We start from the raw sequence: 20,871 nt of genomic DNA on the forward strand, positions 1-20,871 counted from the left end.
AACCATACCACCGCCACAAGGAATACTTTTTATATATTAATTGCAAATAGTAAGCATATGTGTAAGTTTTGCCAATTGATGTCAGCGACGTGGGTTGTGTTATCTAATTACAATCAATGGTTTGCCAAATAGTATATATTCTATGGGCATGTGTCACTGCCCTGTTTACTTCCTTCACGCACGGCAAACATGAAAGCTCGGAATATCTTGTGTTCTCGTCGTGTTTTCGTGATAGCAGTTACTTTGTGCTGCCAGCGGCTAATACCTAGCAGACGTCAATCATTATGCGTCTATTGCTCACAATATAGCGAACAGTCCGATGTTAGTAATGTAGTGAATATGATCATAACGTGGACGCAAGCAGTATGTGCAGGATTTCGCATATTTAGCAGTTGCTTCATCTAGCAAATATTCGGTTTTATGCGTCTTTTGTTGTTGTTATTTTTCGAATGTTCTAAAAATGCCTGTGGCTGTCAGTCGCCATTATAAACGTCGGAAGATTCCGGGAACTGGGGGAGGGGGGGGGGGGGGGGGGGCAAACTGGACGGGCCAGTTATTAAATGCGAGGTCGCATATACATACATACATACATACATTTCGACATACATACATACATACATACATAAACATTTGTTATAAAATTGTAATTAGGGGCTATCCTGTCTGTGGGATGGTGCATATAAAAATAATACTAATGGAAAGATGTAACGGGTTTCCTCTCTAAGACTATATGTAAAAATTACCAAATGTTTGACAACCAATAACCGATGATTATTAAATATGTGTACTCTAGTGGTGTCTTTAAACACCAACAACAAAAACTTTAACAAATTATAATCAGTTGTATTACATTCTTGTGAACTGTTGGATTAAAACAAAAGATATTTTTTCTACTTCGCACCCTCCCCATCTCCGCTTCCGAAGCATATGCTTCCATCCATCCATCCATCCCATCCATCCATCCATCCCATCCATCCATCCATCCATCCACCTATCCATCCATCCATCCATCCATCCATACGTACATACATGTATAAATATTTGCGATAAAGATGCAAAACGCATTCCTTGTAGTAGTCATATGGTTAGTGAACCCATCCACCTAAAATCCATCCATTAATCATTAATCCATTATATATATATATATAAAATGTGTGTGTGTACGCACACGTCATTAACTAGGTGTAGAAGTAAGTTATACGAATTACTGATTTCTACAAATCGTACTCTCATAGTACACTGTTACTACGTGGGACTGGTAGTTAATACATTAGACCACTCGGCTTGTTTCACTAATTGACTAGTTCGACGTTTGCCAACTACCATGACCACATCTGCTTTATATATATCATTATCTTTTATCTCGGTTCTTCGCGGTGCTCGGAAATCATCTACAAAGACGACAAAGAGTAGTGTTTACCAAACCCTGTCACTCCGACTCAGTGGTACTGTATGTGTGTATGTGTACACGTGGTATGCCAAGGTATGCCAGATCGCGGGATTTCTGAGTCATTGGATTGTCATTAGTCATAGTAATTATATGAATCTGTGAATACATAATGCCGATGGTGCAGACAACACCAGAATAAGCCATCAGTTTTAAAAATGTAGCCGACTATTCTCCCAAATATGGCCGCGATTTCAAAGTTGTTGTTTTGTTTAAGGACACAACTGATTTATTAATCATCGAGTAATGGATTAGACTAGACTAGATGTTTAATGACACCCAATATTTGGTCATTCTGATACGTAGTCTTTAGAGGAAAGCAGCTATATTTATCCATTAGTAGCATGCGATCTTTTATATGCACTTTCCCCACAGCTTTTGATATATTTGGTTGAGACTGAAACAATCCCGATGATTCCACTGAGGAGGTTCGATCCTACGATCCAAGCACTTCAGATGAGCGTTCTATGAAGGGAGTTAAATCCCGCCCCTCCCCCGCGATTTCACTGCATCCGCACAGACACTTACAGACAGGCATGATATACGGACATAACAAATTAGCACATGCGAGGACATACACATGATGTCCGCTGCATAACGTGGAGTGCGTACACATTAAATACCTTGATCTACTTTACTGCCGTAATATAAAGCGTGTATGTCTCTGTGAACACAATGGAATGGCGTCCTAACTTGTGGCGGTTGCTCGCGAGACTGGTTTTTGTATCGAAGTTATGCCACAAAATGATGAGATAGAAGACGATTGCTACCAGTCAAATTGTTCGCGAGTCCTCGACCTCCTAAACTCGCGCGTAATATAACGCAACGTAACCTGAAGCTTCTGTTCTGAACTCCATCACTGTGTGGGCACCGTGTTGAACATTGAGTGGATACAGACATGGCAAAGCCTTTTCGACTGATTTAAGAAACCAATCGTCTTAAGAGGCCGTATTATTTACATAACACAGGCTGTAATTCTGTTTCATTGTTTTAACAATATCTGGCTACTTCTCTGATGTTCTATGGTTACTCAATATAACACTTAAGACGTCGGTATTGTCGATCTAGTTACACAATACGTGAGCTACACTTCACACACACCGTAGATGATATACAGCTGAGCTATTTCGAAAGAAAGAAAGAAAGACATGTTTTATTTAACGACGCACTCAACACATTTTATTTAAGGTTATATGGCGTCAGACATGGTTACGGACCATACAGATATTGAGAGAGGAAGCTCGTTGTCGCCACTTCATGGGCTACTCTTTTCGATTAGCAGCAAGGGATCTTTTATATGCACCATCTCATAGACAGGATAGTACATACAACGTTTTTTGTTTTTTTTACACCAGTTGTGGAGCACTGGCTGGAGCAAAAAATAGCCCAATAGGTCCACCGACGGGGATCGATCCTAGACCAACCGCGCATCAAACGGACGCTTTACCACTGGGCTACATCCCGCCCAGGTATTTCGAATCACTGTAGACGATTTATGGTTGAGCTAGGTTTCCAACACACCTATAGACGATCAACAATTGAGCAAAACTTCACATGCATTTTAGATGAAACACAACTAAGCTGCGTTCAACTCTATTTTTCATACGAACTGTAGGCTATCTACCATTCAACTCTATTTAATACTACGAACTGTAGGCTATCTACCATTCAACTCTATTTAATACGAACTGTAGGCTATCTACCATTCAACTCTGCCTCATTCACACTGTAGGCTATCTACCATTGAACTACATTTCACACGCACTCTGTAGATGATATTATTTGAACAGACTTTCGGTCACTGTACTGAAAGTTTCCATTCACCTGTAACTAAAGCAATCTGTTCAGATTGCATTCACAACATGCATCTAAAACATGATAGCCTCCTGCACACGATTCTGCAGTTACAATATATACATTAATTACCACACCATGACACACACAGTAGTCTTAATTTCCACCTGGTTATTGGCAAGCTGAAAGTCTCTGACAAACTGCCAGAGTATTGGGAGAAAGTCCCGCGAACGAGAGGCTATCTTGGTAGTATGGTTATCTACCTGGTGAAAGGTAATTCGATCAAACACGTTCAGTGATTGGCTGCTGACTTCTTTAACGAGAAGGTGTAAATCAAAGTGTGCGGTTTTGAGAATGTGGCTCAAAGATCCGCATTTGTCTGGGCATGATAAGTGAAAAACCATCTACATCTCGGTAGGCAGTAGCGTCAGACCGGAAGAAGTAAAGTGGCACAGAGGGTTAAACGCTTTACAGTGAATCTGGATGTGGCTCTTTGTTGCCAGATTTAAAGAAGGTCACTAATCCGTCCCTGCAATAACCCTTACTTTATAACTCTAATAATTGTATCAGATTACTAAAGTTGAAGTTGAAGTTTGTTTTGTTTATCGACTTCACTAGAGCACATTGATTTATCAATCATCGGCTATTGGATGTCAACCATTTGGTAATTCTGACACGTAGTTATCACAGGAAACCCTCTACATTTTTGCTAATGCAGAAAGGGATCTTTAATATGCACTTTCCCACAGATAGGAAAGCACATACCACGGCCTTTGACCAGTTGTGGTGCACTGGTTGGAACGAGATCAGATGACTAAGTAGGAAACGACGTCTACCCATGGCAACTGATTTTATTACTCGGTCTTCAGGTTAAACAAATGAATAACACGTTATGAGAATGCATATATCTTTTCGCATTTCTTGTATCACTAGTATTTTTTTGTTTATTGTTTTTTTCAAACCATATTAACAGTAATATTTTCAACTACTGTTTCGTAAACTATGTGAAGAAATAAATGATAAAGTGGTTGTATGAAAAACATCCCTTCTATAATTATGGACTTCTGCACTGACTCTCGTACGATGAAGTTGTGTTTGGAGAACGTGGAGATTACTCCCCCCCCCCCCCCCCACCCTAAGGGCTGTGCTGCGATCGCTTGGGCCATTGTCCAAGTATCGGATCGAGCACAATGGCGACTCGGCGACCGTCACGCTTATTTACGGTAGTGACAGGAAAAACCGCGCACCTAGCAGAAGACGGAGGAGGAGGCGACCCAAGACTTCGCAGGGGGGACCAAACTTGGCGGCTCAACCGCCAGGGGCGGTCCCACCTGTTCCAAAGAGGAGGACGGGATTAGGAGTGGCGCAGGGTGATTCAAACTCGGTGGCTAAACCACCGGGGGCGGTTCAGTCTGCGCAGCCTAAATCACCAACTCGGCCGAAGCACTCGCCAGGAACCACCCAGGGGGGACCAAAGCTGTCAGCTCCACTGACAGTGGCGGCCCCTCCTGTTGAGGAACCTTTGAAGATGGACACGGGCCACGTGGTCACTCATGACCCACCGGCGAGCCCACCACCACCTCCGGTAGTTGTTGTTGTAGACACGGCGGCAGACCAGCGAGAATTCAAGAAGAGGAAGATGTCATCGACCACCATACCGATGACGTCTGATTTTTGAATCCGATTGGATTCTCGTTTGCGACAAACTGCCAACCAAGTATACAGGGGCGGTTATCGGTGACTTCACCGATAACAAACACCTCAAGGGACCTTGGAACGACAAGCACTGGCGCCAACTTCCAACCGGACAAGGGAAGTACCAGCTACAAGGTGCCCTAAACTCCGACAAACTTTACGTGACAGCCCAGCAGGAAGGACTGTACAGGCAGGGGCTCCTGATGCCATCGATGTCAAATGGGACCATCCACCGCATCCTAAAGATGGTTCTACGAGACATCTACCCAGGAGCCATCGACCGCAACATCCAGGTCTTGACTGAAGGACTCCCCAACTTCAAGCCTGAACAGTCCATCAACTCGCCATGAGTCCTGCTGCGCCAACCTTAACTAGGACAGGTAACCTCCTTTTTGGGCTTAGTTGGACTTTAAACATTTTTCGATCGAGCTTCCAAATTCTTATGTTTATTTTTTTATAAATAGTCCAACGCATTTTACTTTGGCGCCCGCTCAATTGCTCAAATCACCTTAAAACCTTTTCGGCCGAGAAGTCAAACTTATTTTTGGGTTTAAATTCTAGTCCGGACATGATGCTAGGTGCAGTTATTCTCCGTAGATTTAGGTTTTTCTAGTTAGATCCGAAGGAATCGAAATTCAGCCAGTCAGAACACGGCCCATTTTCGGTGTCTACTAGTCGGTCCGCGCAGTCGCTGGACGCTACTAAATACTTATTCAAAATTCTGCCCACTTCAAACTCATCCCCCCCCCCCCCCCCCCCCCCCTTGTCCTGGACTTAGTCACTGGCAAAGACCAGAGTTTAAGCCCAGGACAGGCGTGCGTGAAACCTTCGTGGTATATATGCACGTTAAAACGTTTACAACAACAATCTATAATTATGCAAGTCTTTCTCACATGAGCCCGGTATATCTAAACGTAACATGATAGCAGCAAGAAGGCTGTAATCTTCATCATTTCATGTGTTTTACAACAAGCAATTATATATATTGAGTTTGCTATAATATGATGACTTAAATGTCCAACCTAGGTTCACTGGACAGTTTGTCCAGGGCCACGTTCCACGAAGCGATCTTAGCGCTAATATCACCTTAAATGCATAAGGTAGTTATGGACTTAAGGTGATCTTAGCGCTAAGATACTTTCGTGGAACGGGGCCCTGGACAAACTATTGGATGACAAATATCTGGCTATGCTGACACGTAGTCATCAGAGAAAACCCGCTACATTTTTTCTAATGCAGCAAGGGATCTTTTATAAGCACTTTCCCACATACAGGGAATGACATACCACGGTCTTTGACACATTTGTGGCGCACTGGTTGTAACAAGAAAAACCCAATCAGTTGAATGGATCCGCTGAGGTGGTTCGATCCTGCGACGCAACCACCTCAAGCAAGCACTCAACCGACTAAGGTAATGAAAACGAGTAAGACACAAACAGTTAGCATGGCTTTGAGTAGGCTGCTCTATTCAGCTTCAAGCACTCTAAGTGCATTTCAAAAGCTTTGACCAGCCTCGGTGGCGTCGTGGTTAAGTCATCGGACATAAGGCTGGTAGGTACAGGGTTCGCAGCCCAGTACTGGCTCCCACCCAGAGCGAGTTTTAACTCAATGTGTAGGTATAAGGCCACTACACCCTCTTATTTCTCACTAATAACCACTAACCAACTAACAACTAACCCACTGTCCTGGACAGTCAGCCCAGGTGTGTGCTTGAACCTTAATTGGATATAAGCACAAAAGTAAGTTGAAATGAAATGAAAAGCTTTTTTTTTAAACTGGGCAAACATTCAAGCAATTCTACCCTTGGTGCCGGAGTTTGTGTGTCCCCTACTCGAAAACGAAAATGAACGTTTTTCTTGTCCTACTCTATACAAATAGAGATAAAAATCTGTTTTGTGCCCCCTCCTCCCTACTACCTCTAGACTGTACTACCCACCATAGACTAAGTCCAGGGCAGTGGAGAGTGGCATGAGTTTTAAACTGACATTTGTTATTTATTTTAGTAATTAAACACAACATCCCTGACTGGAGTTTATACACGTATATACTATATCTTACCATAAGATGTGCTATCGTGCAAATTTGTTTGTAAGAGATACGTGTCAAAGCAGTGCAAGAAAACACGAAATTTATAGATTATTTATAGACTGTTTATCTCCTCCTGTAACTGACACCACAGATATCCTCGCTACAAGATAAACCTTTCTGTTTGAACCACATCTTCCGACTACTCATTTTACAACACCATCTTATAATATAGATGCTACGGCGGTACAGGTTGGACTATACCAATTCAAATCCCATAGGCGACCATGTTAACGTTTGTGTTTAAAAACACTATATGCAATATATCAACCAAACTATGACCCATAAATATCAGTACTACAACCCCTACCTCAAAGTATTAACTGCAGAAAATGGTACCTTTCATGGCTCATTTTCGGTATAACCAGATGTTTTTACAACACCTCTAGTTTCGCACATAATTTTAGTACTTTTTTTTTTACATGTACCCCATACATGTTCCAAGCACAAGGCTACTTGACACAGTGGTACTAGATGAATTAAAATTGTATACATTTTTAGCCCAGATGAAACTAATTTTTTTTTACAACCAACACACTCACATTTATAACCAATCACAGGACTTGTGGTGTTAACGTCTCTATCAAAAGTTCGGTGCACCTCGAACTTCGACCCAGCCGGAAAGTAATTGGTATAGTGCTACCTATACTGATAACATACATGTTTCGAAAGGTGGCGAATCATGTGTTTTTATAACAACCAGGATCTGGTGTCTTCTAACATAAACTGACAACTTCACTGAAACTGTTGTTTCTACAGTGCAAGCTAATATAATGTACACCTCACAAGGCACGTGTATTTTGGACAGTTTTGTACAAATGCAATATGTCATATTTGAAAAAAAAAAAAAAATAATAATAATAATACTCCTGAAGATATTTACTGTCAGATGTGTGTGTGTGCTCAGCTATATGTGTAGAGACAACATGGATATTCAGAGTACCTCAACTCCTTAAACCTATTCCATTGAAACACATGTACTTGACTGACCCCTAGATTATGAAGACCTTAATAGGCACATCAAAGAAATATCAGTATTAAAAAAATGCAATGTCTGAGGAAGGAAAGATCAACATGACTGCACCTGTATGAAGTAATGACTTCATGTCCTGCACATCACTGATGGAGGGAAATCCTGTATGCTGAGTGTGGCAGTCTTCAAGTTACCATGTGCGGGGATTTCAAATCCATCAGCTATGCAGATTTTAAAAATGGACCATCAAAACCATTGGCAGCCACCAATATTCCTGACTATATTTTATGTATACCCTACTGTAGTTGGAGGTTTTAAATATTTGTAATATTTGGAATTATCATGCAGCTTTCACATATTTATTTTTCTTTCATTACTAAAAAAACATGTTTTTAAATGACTTAATTACCCGAGCATCTATTTTATTGCATTTTTTTCTAATCCAGATCAATACAATATGTATATTGGATGTATTCCTACAATCTGTAATCCAGCATATTATTTAGCTATTAACATTGGATAATACAGCTTTAACAATAAAATAAATTATCAATTTACACCAAGGTAGATAATCAAATCTAGAAAAATTGGTTCTAAATCTAGTATACACTTAAAATGCACTTCATGGGAGCAAACTAAGTGATTATTTTTTAAAAAGATTTGATCTGGAGACCTAAAGATATGTTTAACAAGCTTATTGTTATGTATAAATGAGAACAGAAGGCACAATAGTGACCAACATTTTTATTATGGCTTTGGTAAAGTTTTTCTTCAAATTAATTTTTTTGTGTGCATAAAACTACAAATTTGTCTAAAATATGACTTAGCACCCTATAAGTATGTCAAAAGGACAATAAAAATCAAGGTCTTTAAAAAGTTAAGCTTTCAGAAGTACATACATGAAACATTAACTATGTTTATGGAAATTAAAGACATTAACCCAATATTGGCACATGTTATTTTTAATATAAAAATAAATTGCTATTAAAATCTAAGTTCAGATTGCCTAGATATATTACCATATTTAAGAGTAGTTGTATATGGCAAGTCAAACACCATGTAAATAAAAATATTCAAATCTTTATAGTATGAATTGTAGGCCAAAACCAACTTTTCCTCAGTGCTAATTTTTATTCAAACTCCATTCAGAGCCATGTACAGTAATTATTGTCAAGGTCAAGGTCATTGTTAACTTACATGGCCGAGTGACGGCTAATTAATCAAATAGTATAGTTTAGTTTAATTAAATGACACAAATCATAATCTTTTTTATTATGCACTGAATATGTGCTATAGGTTGGACTATACCAATTCAAATCCCATAGGCGACCATGTTAACGTTTGTGTTTAAAAACACTATATGCAATATATCAACCAAACTATGACCCATAAATATCAGTACTACAACCCCTACCTCAAAATATTAACTGCAGAAAATGGTACCTTTCATGGCTCATTTTCGGTATAACCAGATGTTTTTACAACACCCCTAGTTTCGCACAGAATTTTAGTTTTTTTTTTTACATGTACCCCATACATGTTCCAAGCACAAGGCTACTTGACACAGTGGTACTAGATGAATTAAAATTGTATACTTTTTTAGCCCAGATGAAACTAATATTTTTTACAACCAACACACTCACATTTATAACCAATCACAGGACTTCTCTATCAAAAGTTCGGTGCACCTCGAACTTCGACCTAGCCGGAAATTAATTGGTATAGTGCTACCTACATGCAAGGATTTATACAGGATGTTTCGCCATGATAAATTGGCAAAGAGAGAGAGAGAGAGAGAGAGAGAGAGAGAGAGAGAGAGAGAGAGAGAGAGAGAGAGAGAGAGAGAGAGAGAGAGAGAGAGAGAGAGAGAGACAGACAGAGACAGAGACACAGAGAGAGAAAGACAGAAAGAAAGATAAGAGAGAAACACCATAGAGAGAGAGAGAGAGAGAGAGAGAGAGAGAGAGAGAGAGAGAGAGAGAGAGAGAGAGAGAGAGAGAGACAGAGACAGAAAGAAAGATAAGAGAGAAACACCATAAAGAGGGGAGAGAGAGAGAGAGAGAGAGAGAGAGAGAGAGAGAGAGAGAGAGAGAGAGAGAGAGAGAGAGAGAGAGAGAGAGAGAGAGAGAGGCAGGCACAGAGAGATTATTTCCCCCCACATAAGACTATTCTTTTACAAAATTTGAGCAAAGTAGTTTTAATAACACTTTCCCCTCAGACACCACCCATGAAAAACAATACATCTGACTGGAAAGGGAAACAACGATTAATAGGGCAAACATAGGATGTTACGCACTTCAAGTCTTCAACCACTACTATATGCCGTTCCCGACAAAGTGCATAATGAATGAATGAATGAATGTTTAACGACAACCCAACATGAAAAATACATCGGCTATTGGATGTCAAACTATGGTAATGCAAACAAATAAAGTGATGATCAACATCAATATAAAAATTCAAGATAATGACGACGATAGAGAGCGAAATAGAGATACATAAAAAACGTTTGTTTTGTTTAACAACACCACTAGATATCATTGATTTATTCATATTCGGCTAATGGATGTCAAACATTTGGTAATTTTGATATATAGTCTTAGAGAGGAAACCCGCTACATTTTTCCATTAATAGCAAGGGATCTTTTATATGTACCATCCCACAGACAAAACAGCACATACCACGGCCTTTGATATACCAGTCGTGGTGCACTGGCTGGAACGATAAATAGCCCAATGGGCCCACCGACGGGACTCGATCCCAAACCGACCGTGCACCAAGCGAGCGCTTAGCATTGGGCTACGTTCCGCCCTACAGACACGTAACGCCCGTAACGCTCTTGGCAGTGTATTTCACAGTGTGTATAAGCGTCCTAAAGGTTCATAACGTACATAACGGTTTTGGCGGTATACTTCACAGTGGGTATGAATGGAAATACGTAACGTCAGTACGGCTTACACGGTTTATATATTGAGGATAATAAACGAGTTACCAGTTATTATCAAATTTATGTATCGAGTGGAATAATTTTCAGTTGTCACGAGCTTTGACATAACTGGTACCGAGTTTGTTATTCTATTTATTACCCCCCAGCAATTTTTTTCTCTCTAAAAGCCTTTATTTCCACACATGCACGTACGTATATAGAAATGATTTAAATAACGGATATACTGCACATAAGTCACGTCAGCAACACGTGCAGAGGATATTATATATCTCACTGCATCCCACCTCGGCTCTTAATAGCGAGATAATCTAACAGATAAATAATATAAGAGAACGTAATGACCATAACGTAACGTCCGTGACGCTTATGTAAAACGGCAACATTCCAGAAGACAGAAATATACAAAGCCTATTTCATAACCATGTAGGTTTTAACGATTATTTTAGTCCGCCAATCACTTGCAACCAGAGCTGTATATAGATATCTGGAATATCAGGTTACAGAAAACGCATGAAAGAGAAATTGTTTTCTATCGATGTAAACAATTTTTGCATTCCTTGTCAGGTTACGGGGTTCTTGCATAAGAACACTTTCGAAATAAATGTTTGCGTAAGGTTTCGGTTACCACAACAAAGGTAAAGTTCTGTCTTGTATAAGTAATATTTTACAAAACAAATATTCTGGTTTAGCAAGAGATGACCATTCATTATTTATTGTGATGAAATTTCAACTCAATCCCAACACTAATATATATTGTTTTAGACATAATAGCGTGATTTGAAAGAAGAAATATTGTAACTTCCAGTAAGATAGTTGTACCCACCTACTGTTAATAGTTTTAGCTGTGTAGCGTGAATATACGATCATACTTATTTATTTGCCTAAACCATTCTTAGTTTATTTCTTTAAAACATACATTTAGCTTGAAATTTAATATTAAAATATAAAAGTTCCATTTATATAAAACGACAGTTCACTTTATACAAAATTACCAGTATTGAAAATTCATATAAGCGCAAATTGTAGCGAAATAATTATTTTTACTGTAACAACTTAAGAAGTTGAGTAAAACTATATTTTAAAGACACAAACATATGCTTATTGTCATTCAAGATGTCTATCAAAGGCTGTAGAGTTTTTCGTTTTTCCATTAAATACAATGCGTTGGTTGACTGCCAAAATCCTCAGGGTAAAGACCAAAATACACAGATAAAACATTATGTAGGTGGGTGAAACGGAAGTACTCGTAATACGAAACTAAGCAGCTGGCACTTGGAATTACTGCTTCTAAGATCTTCTTATTGAGCAACCCTATGTCGCTTAACTGTTAAATAAAGTTTACTTGTTTTGTTTAACGACACCACTAGAGCACATTGATTTATTAACCATTGGCTATTGGATGTCAAACATTTGGTAATTTCGACATATAGTCATAGAGAGGAAACTCGCTACATTTTTCTATTAGTAGCAAGGGATCTTTTATATGCATTTCCCCACAGACAGGAAAACACATACCACGGCGTTTGATAGGTTGTGGTGCATTGGTTGGAAAACAAATCAGTTGAATGGATCCACCAAGGTGGTTCGATCCTGCGCCGCGAGCACCTCAGGCGAACACTCAACTGACTGAGATAAATCCCGCCCCCTTAACTGTTAAATGGTTTCTTTAAAACATGACACTTTAAAATGTTACTTGCCACATTTTAGCTCAAACAACAATATATCTACCTGCCTGAGTTCACGACATCTTCCACAGCAACTAGTCTCCCACGTGTCTTAAGCAAATGGTTATAACCAATGACTCGATATTAAAGTTAAGACTTTTGTGAACAAGTATTCTGGGATTTATTTTCTTATAATTATCTAATAACAAACTGACACAAGGAAACTTTCTATTATTTTCAGTGTATTTTTTTATGATTGAAATTACAGCCCACCATTTCTATAAAATACAGACTGCTAGTTTTATAATAACAGATATCAAAATTAAAATTCAGATTTTTTAAAACAAATATGATGGGTTTTGTATTATGTATAATCACAAAATGACAAAAGAATATACATACATATATATATATATATGTTTTTTACATTTAAGGTGTATATTGCTTTGAAAGATTGAAATTACAATCCACCATTTCTATAGAATACAGAAGATTATATTTTACACAACTAGATGGAACTCAACAAGAAGCATGTATCAATATATATCTGAGTCAGAGTTTTAAAAGTGATCGATGTCCCCCCCCCCCCCCCCCCCCCGCAAACAACAACAACAACTTCATATTATAAACGCCTGTAGTATTTGCAGCCCATGTTGTACAGGTATACACATCTATAATTGAGATTCCTACAGACACGGCGGAAGTAAGTAGACATTGCGGGGTCGGAGTGGGGGGAGGGGGGGGGCTGTTCGAGGGCGCAAAGCAAAGTTTCTAGGGGATGGGGGTATGCTCCCTCGTACAATGTAGAAAGTTAGATGCCCTGAAATACAGTTTCGTGCATTCTACAAGTAAAATTCATCTCTGTCTTAAGATTTACTACCAATAATACTTTTTATTGATAATTATTAAGGGGGGGGGGGGGGGGGGGGGGGGGGCTAGATCTCTTCCTCACCTCAGCTCCCTGCTCCGCCGTGCCTGTCCTACAAACAGTCAACTCACATGACATCATTCAGGTGCAAGGGTGATATTTCTATATAGCATCAATATACAAACTCATACCTGGGATTCCTGGAAACAGAACGTGTCAATCTAGTGTATGGATACTGCTTCTACATCGCAAACACACACACACGGCTATCGGAAACTATCGGAGGTGTGGACAAAAAGGAGAAGTGTGTGGAAACGTGGACACTAAGAGGAATTGTTTGCAAGGAACCGTAACAAAATAAATTGTTCTGACGGGCTTGGACGTTTCATTGGTTTCAGAATGCTATGCTCAAAGAACAAAAAATATATATTCGTGCTTCTATCCACTTAAGGTTCAATCACGTTGTCCTGGGCACATACCAGCTATCTGGACTGTGTCCAAAACAGAATCTAATGGTTAGTAACTCGTAATTAGTGACAGAGTGTTGTGCCTTACACATTCCTGCTGAGTAAAAATCATGGGATGGATGCTTGTACTGGGATGTGAACCCAATATCTTCCAGCCTCCACAACATAGATATTTCGGTGTTTTTTGTGTGTTTTTGTTGTTTCTTAATTGAAATAAAACCTTCTTTGTTTTTAATAAATTAAGCAATTTTATGACAAAAGTTGTAAATTTAAATTTAACTTCTGTACTACTTTTATCGTTCAACTAAATTGTATACATGCCTACAGAAATAATATGAAGCTTTCTTCCTGAACTCGTGTGCGGATATGCATCTCTACGGGAATCGGAGCACACCAAAACACGTTCCACTTACCATGGGTAATCGTCCATTGTGGTCCTCCAGCAACTATCAGAACAGGGCACTGTTACCAGTGACTATTCTTACCTTCGATCAAAGAAAACTAACTTGTTACACACACACATGGCTTTAATATAATTATACAGTACCTACATATTAACAATAATAATCTGCCATTATTTCCCAAACATGCAAACAAAACAGTTCTAACAAGACCGACCAGGTGTGCCATGCTCTAGAAAGTACTTTCTAAGGGAGATATGTAGGCTAATGGTGAAAGAGTGCTGGGGAAAAAAATTCCCAAAACATTTCACAACTTTTGAAGCTCTATAGAAAAGGACTTGCTATAAGTATTCTACTGGCGCAAATTTCGGGGTTGATGTATAGATATTTAAGCAACAGAGAATTATATTTCATTTCAGAAATAGAAACTGTTTGAAAAAGAAAAGAAGAAGAAACGGGCCAACGTTCAACAGCCGATTTTCACTAAACGTTTGCAAACTATTTTTGACTTGTTGCCACTGGTTACATTGAGAAACATTAATCATAATATTATGACCCATAAAATCAAAGGCAAGCGCACTGTCAATGAATGACCGCGACCCGGAACATTAAATGTTAGCCTTAAATCATTCGCTTCAAATGTTTAACGTTTCGATAGGATAACTAGACGCGTTAATTGTCTTCAGATGTTTCACGAACCATGCTACCATGCCAGACACGTTACAGTCAACGTCATAAGATGCCAACCACACTGGCGTAGGAAGCATGTGCCCCCACTCGAATCAATAACCGCGACTTCTCAGACAAACGTGCTTTTTTTAAAATATGATAAGTGAATTTTGTGATATTAGAAACAACAGGATGACCAGAAACACTTCGGTTCTACGGTAATGGATAATCTAAACAATAAACGGCTTTAATAGGGGAACATATGCTGTAGTGTTTAAAAACTAGGGTCTGTCCATTTAACACACACTGTAATCCAAGGCCCCGTTTTACGAAGCGAAATTAACGCTAAAATCTCCGTAAACGGAGTCCTGGACTAAGATATATGATTAATTATTGTCATATAAATCTTAAGTCTAATTTCATCGCATTTTTCTTCTCCATATCTCTGTTATACACGTTAACTGAATCACAAATGGTCCATATCAGTATACATATATTTTATTACTGTCACTATATTTCCATTTAAAATAAAAACGTAGACATTTTTATGCATGTGTTTAGAAACAGTACGCGTACTTTAGTTCATTTGAGATAAGTCGGAATACATCTCAGATATTCCTGAAAGCTGGCATTAATTAGCAGATAGCGTGTAACCAGACTGAACGTAGGGATGGGCCATGAGGGGTCATATTTCATGCTTCAGCTCCAACAGCCGTTAAACATTCCATTGCATAATAACCAAGACTTAAAGGCGGTTAATGTACAGATACTTTTGGCATAGCTATATAACCGTAATCACAGTTGGAGGGGAGGAGCGGGGGTCTGGCTTAAACGTAGATCGCAAATTTGTATTTTCTGTTCAGTTCTTTACACTTTGCTTTTATTTAACTGTTGAATTTTTATATTAATGTTTGTCATCGCATTGGTTTTGCATTTACCATAGTTAAGACACCCAATAGCCGATGTATTTTTCGTGCTGGGGTGTCGTTAACCATTCATTCATTCATTCATTCATTTATTCATTCAAACGTAGATCGCTTGCCTAAGGTGTTTGGGTCAATAGGATCTAAAACTCTTGGCGGCTCCGTTGGGGTTTTATCCGTCTCACACATTGTCCCAAGATTGGTATATCAAATGTGTGGTATGTGCTAATCTGCTTATTGGAAAGTGCATTGTGTTTCTACCCGTCCCACTCAGTATGTACTGGTATATTAAAGGCGTATTAGTGTTCTTCTGTCTATTGGAAAGGGCACATAAAAGATCACATGCTAATAAAGGAAAACTATAGGTGGTTTCCTCTGTAGACTGTCACATCAAATGTCTGACATCAATGTCAAACAGTACGAAATACTTAGAGCCTTAAAGTTAGATTGCCGAGTGCCCAATGAACCTAATCTCTTGTCAAAATGCGGACGCTTTACCGTACACCCTTCTGTATCTGCTCATGCAACATGGCAACATAATTACTTTTCTTAACTCAAAATATATTTTACAGCATGTTTGTAGACTGTATATAACTATGTGAGTCTGGTTTAAGGTAAGATCAGGTCATAGGATTTAACGTTCACATTCTGAACAAGCTATTGTAGCGCACGCCTGTCATGGGCACAAATGTCAGCTCTCGCCAGCGGCTCCGTCCAGGACTGGAGAACCCAGTTCCTATAAATCAGCTGTTTATAACTCAACTTTGTGAATTCGCAAATAGCGTCGCAAAAACTACATAAAATCCAGACTAAAACACATAAACTCTCGTAAATTTGCGATGCCACAGTGCTATGCAAAAAGACTTACAAAGACGATGCTATATTTTCTAAGGGAGCTTAAGCGAGCTTTGCGAGTTAGGCCTCTAGTCAATAAAACGTTTTTAATGGCGCAGTTACTAGCACTACCTATCCCATTACAATCCCATTGTAACCACATCACTGTTCCAAATATATATGACATATATTTTGTTCTAAGTACATTCCCCTTGCAGTCTAACATTTCTCCTTCTCGCGGTGCACATTGGAAACTCACATAAGTGTAAATATCCGCTATGTCTGACAACTAGTGCTCATCGTGGGTCTGGGCGCAATTGGTTGTCATGGGAACTGGAAACATTATATTGGGGAATTTTGTAAGTCAGAAGCTGTCTGCAGTGCTAAGCAATGGCAGCACGTACAAGACAACACAAGCAGACGAAGAAAACTGCGGCGCAGAAGTGTTGCAAAAATCTGACGTCTGCTTCATGTGCCGCATATACTTTCCGATTAGAACTAGAGTATAATCAAAAGAAGCAGAAAAACCCACACAATTAGTCTGCACAGTTTGCAAGCAGGAAATGGTTTCCATTGATCCAATGTAAAAACTATTTGATGTCTGCAACTGTATAAATATTATGTTTAAAAACATCAAAATAAATGAGTACTGGCTGCCCCGCTATAAACAGTAAATACTGTATGATATTACGTCTTTCACGGATAAATATTTGGATGCGTTAATTTTATATATTGCATATCATATTTTAATTACTCTGCCAGTGCACCACGACTGGTATATCAAAGGCCGTGGTATGTACTACCCTGTCTGTGGGATGGTGCATATAAAAGATCCATTGCTGCTAATAGGAAAGAGTAGCCCATGAAGTGGCGACAGCGGGTTTCCTCTCTCAATATATGTGTGGTCCTTAACCATATGTCTGACGCCATATAACCGTTAAAAAATGTGTTGAGTGCGTCATTAAATAAAACATGTCTTTCTTTCTTTCTTTCTTTCTGTCCACGAAATCAAAGTCGTTTAATTAAGTAAGCACGTGTAGTCGTCTCAACTATATATTACATCGCTTGTCAAATTCCGTAAGAACTTTTCGAATTTTAGTATATTATTAAGTTGTTAGTTTTATTCCGTATGAAGTTCTATTGTCCAAAAGGTTGCGTTTTCCAATCCTGGTCTACTTTGAATAGAAATATAATTCCCGATGATCAGGCAATTGTTCCAATATCTGGAATACATATAAATGGGCATTTAAAACTTTATAATGAATATAATTTTCGATGATCAGGCAATTGTTCCAATAGGTGGAATACATATAAATGGGCATTTTAAACTTTATCACAAGATGCGAAATATATGGCTTCTTTCCATTCAAAAGAAAGATAGAGAAACATGATACAAGTTTACCTTTATCTTGTTTTACACACAATAACCGTTGACTAATTATAAATTACATGCTGGTGGTATTAAATTTGAATTGCTTTCCATTCAACACTATACAATAGCGGACCCAGAGGGGAAGATGCTGGGGGGATGCACATTCTCGCCAATTCCTGTTCTAGTCCAACCCTAACGTATATCACATTCATAATCAATATAGCTGTCCAAAAGTGGCACCCAGGAAAGTGTGCTATTTGACGTGAATCATATTCCAGGTAATATCATGGCTATGTCCTTGCTTTAGTTCCTATTTTAAGTGGGTCATATGTTAGGAATTCTTTGCATAACCAGAGGAATTATGTGTAATGGTGTACAAGCCAAGAGTATACGCTACAGAAGCCTGCGAAACGATTAGCTATGTATACTAGTATTAAGTAGACACAAATATATTTCTGGAAAAAGGTTGTTGAATTTAAAACCAAAACAACAAAAGAAATAAGAAGGAAATATACAGTCGAACCTGATATAAAGGGCACATGGTATTACAACCGTCTATCTGTAGTGGACTATTGAGACACACCACCTTTAAATGACACAGACTTTGTTATAAGACAATTTGTACAGAGCATGTGCTTTTACCTTTATAAATAGGATTGACTGTATGTGAAAAACTACAATGCCAATCACAATTCAAAGCTAGGTGGATAGAAAAACTACAGAAAGTAACGTGTTCAATATCTGTCTTTCATTGATACTGGAATAAAATGTTCTCTTCCACAGTCACTACCCCCCCCCCCCCATATAACACACCACCCCAACCCACCCACCTAATGCCGTCATTGCACGTTTTGCAAAGTTTTAACAATTTCTTACCTATTGTATATATATTAAATAAAACAATAAATGATGAGTAAATATAGACATGTATTAATATAATAATTAACAAAAATCAAGTAATAATTAATTAATAATTAAATATGTTAGTTAAAATAGCATTGACAGTACACACCATAAGAAAACGTAAATGTATATACAAGTACATGCATAATATTATATAAGGTAATAAATTTAATATTTATTTTCTGCACATCAACATTACATCAACTATAAGTATGCCAAAAATAATTGACACACATTACGGTTCTGTAGTTGTTGTCTTGGATATTTACATATTCCAATAATTATTATAATTCAATTATTATTTATTCAGTATTCTGAAAATAAATTAATAATAATGTTAGTTTTAATAATAATTTGATATTTCGAATTTTCCTTTATTACTTTTAATATGATGTACATAATATATTGTGACAGTGTAAATTACAAATAATTATGAAATTATTAAAAAAACCAATAATTAATAATAATAATAATAATAATAATAATTTAAAGTCTATTCAGAAAATAACCAAAGTATCAAATAAATAAATAAATAAATTATAGCCAGCAAAACCGCCGGGAGAAAAATTGTCATGTGTATTGTCTGGTTATGGGATGTCCGTTGTTGAGTGTGCCATGTTTAGTATAATGTTAATAAAGTATACAAAAATATATGATTACACAAAGAAATACATGTATATTAAACATGACTTACGGTGATGAGCGCTAGAAATCAGTCCCCACACGAACTTCCTTGATATAATTATCGGAGTTTGCCCAAGAGAAGAACGGAACACCTTTGAGATGTAGGCATGGAAAAGAATGGAACCACGCATGCGTCAAGTAGGTAACGTATCCCGTCTGCCGAAATGAGTTCTGTACCTGAGGCTATTTATGGATCGCACTCTAAAAATAAACTCTTGGAGTGATTAATGACGTCATCGCATGACATTTAATTGAGGTTCAACACTATACTAACAGAAGAATAACTATTGCGATGGACTAATTATTGTGTATTACATAAATCGACTTTTAATATATGTATGCTGTTCTTTCAAAGTTTCTGTTTTATATTCCACGGCTTCTGCTAAACATCTTTTACAAGGTGTTCAGAAAATTGTTCCAGTGATGGGCTGTTTATTTTGGCAGAGGTAAACAGTGGGCGTCAATTACGTGTTTCCTACGCGTGTTGTTTCGTTGGGTGATACGAGAGATAAGTGATGTTTTAGCCCACAGCGGTCGATTTGTTTCAGCCTTGTTACAGCCAGTCTCCGTATTGTCGGACATACCTTAATGAGATGTTATACTCTGTATGAAACGGTTGCCAAATATCGCATCCAGAATTCAGTGTACCGATAATAAACTGATAAAAATGGGCACAACGAGATCTGATATGACTCAAGTGTTCAGTTTAACTGCAATGGCAGAGAACGTATTAAAGGAAATGATGCAGTTCCCCTGATGTACAAACACACGAATCAAACTAGATCTAATTCAGACTCGTAGGAACGGTATGCGGGAGGGGTTGGGGGAGGGGTGTTTTTTTTTGCGTGGTGTGTTTTTTAGGGGGATGGGGTGGGGTGATGTGGTGGTTGTGGGTGGGTGGGTTGTTTAATAGTATTCTAACATATTTGTTTAATCGGCAAATACGGGACCGTACACTCTCAGCATAGTCTTAGAGAGGAAACCAGCTACATTTTCCCCATTAAGAGCACATGATCTTTTATGTGCCCCGTCCCACAGACAGGAGAGTACATACCACGGCCTTTGATATATCACCTGTGGCGCACCGGCTGGAACGAATGCCACTACTATAATAATATACGAGACGTAGAATAGTGGTTGTAAC

At 38.4% G+C, this 20,871-nt stretch overlaps 1 protein-coding gene across 3 annotated transcripts in view; it reads right to left on the bottom strand.

Moving 5' to 3' along the window:
- Nucleotides 1-19,860, bottom strand: part of LOC121367680 (tripartite motif-containing protein 45-like) — an 81,200-nt gene extending 61,340 nt beyond the window's left edge. Inside the window, exons 1-2 of one of the 3 annotated variants that reach the window (XR_005957417.1) lie at nucleotides 19,738-19,775; nucleotides 14,355-14,426 (exon numbers count right to left, since the gene is read on the bottom strand). The gene's annotated coding sequence lies outside the window, so the exon portion shown is untranslated. Of the gene's footprint in view, nucleotides 1-14,354; nucleotides 14,427-19,737 lie in introns of all 3 variants that reach the window. The other 2 variants (XR_005957418.1, XR_005957413.1) reach the window with 2 other exon arrangements.
- Between the last annotated feature and the right edge of the window lie 1,011 nt (nucleotides 19,861-20,871).

Source organism: Gigantopelta aegis, chromosome 3 (genome assembly GCF_016097555.1).
Source record: "Gigantopelta aegis isolate Gae_Host chromosome 3, Gae_host_genome, whole genome shotgun sequence".
NCBI classification, from domain to species: domain Eukaryota; kingdom Metazoa; phylum Mollusca; class Gastropoda; order Neomphalida; family Peltospiridae; genus Gigantopelta; species Gigantopelta aegis.